The 947-nt window shown below is 40.8% G+C and overlaps 1 non-coding gene across 1 annotated transcript; it reads right to left on the reverse strand.

The window, feature by feature from the left end:
* Positions 1–296: 296 nt before the first annotated feature.
* LOC112731339 (small nucleolar RNA R71) lies at positions 297–404 on the reverse strand. The gene has a single exon (XR_003167122.1). It is a non-coding gene; the product is annotated as a small nucleolar RNA R71 (small nucleolar RNA).
* Between the last annotated feature and the right edge of the window lie 543 nt (positions 405–947).

Raw genomic sequence — 947 nt, forward strand, 5'->3', positions numbered from 1 at the left:
GAGCAAACAACTTTGAGCTGAAACCTCAATTAGTTTCTCTGATGCAGCAGAACTGCAAGTTTCATGGACTTCCATCTGAAGATCCTTTTCAGTTCTTAACTGAATTCTTGCAAATATGTGATACTGTTAAGACTAATGGAGTAAATCCTAAAGTCTACAGGCTCATGCTTTTCCCTTTTGCTGTAAGAGACAGAGCTAGATTATGGTTGGATTCTCAACCCAAAGACAGCCTGAACTCTTGGGATAAGCTGGTCACGGCTTTCTTAGCCAAGTACTTTCCTCCTCAAAAGCTGAGCAAGCTTAGAGCTGATGTTCAAACCTTTAGACAGAAAGAAGGTGAATCTCTCTATGAAGCTTGGGAAAGATACAAACAGTTGACCAAAAAGTGTCCTTCTGACATGCTTTCAGAATGGACCATCCTGGATATATTCTATGATGGTTTATCTGAGCTATCAAAGATGTCACTGGACACTTCTGCAGGTGGATCCATTCACCTAAAGAAAACGCCTGCAGAAGCTCAAGAACTCATTAACATGGTTGCTAATAACCAGTTCATGTACACTTCTGAAAGGAATCCTGTGAATAATGGGACGCCTATGAAGAAGGGAGTTCTTGAAGTTGATACTCTGAATGCCATATTGGCTCAGAATAAAATATTGACTCAGCAAGTCAATATGATCTCTCAGAGTCTGCATGGAATACAAGCTGCATCCAACAGTACTCAAGAGGCTTATCCTAAAGAAGAAGCCTATGATCCTGAGAACCCTGGAATAGCAGAGGTGAATTACTTAGGTGAACCTTATGGAAACACCTATAACTCAACATGGAGAAATCATCCAAATTTCTCATGGAAGGATCAAAAGCCCCAACAAGGCTTTAATAATGGTGGAAGAAACAGGTTCAGCAATAGCAAGCCTTTTCCATCATCAACTCAGCAACAGACAGAG

This window comes from Arachis hypogaea, chromosome 12 (assembly GCF_003086295.3).
Source record: "Arachis hypogaea cultivar Tifrunner chromosome 12, arahy.Tifrunner.gnm2.J5K5, whole genome shotgun sequence".
In the NCBI taxonomy this organism is placed as follows: domain Eukaryota; kingdom Viridiplantae; phylum Streptophyta; class Magnoliopsida; order Fabales; family Fabaceae; genus Arachis; species Arachis hypogaea.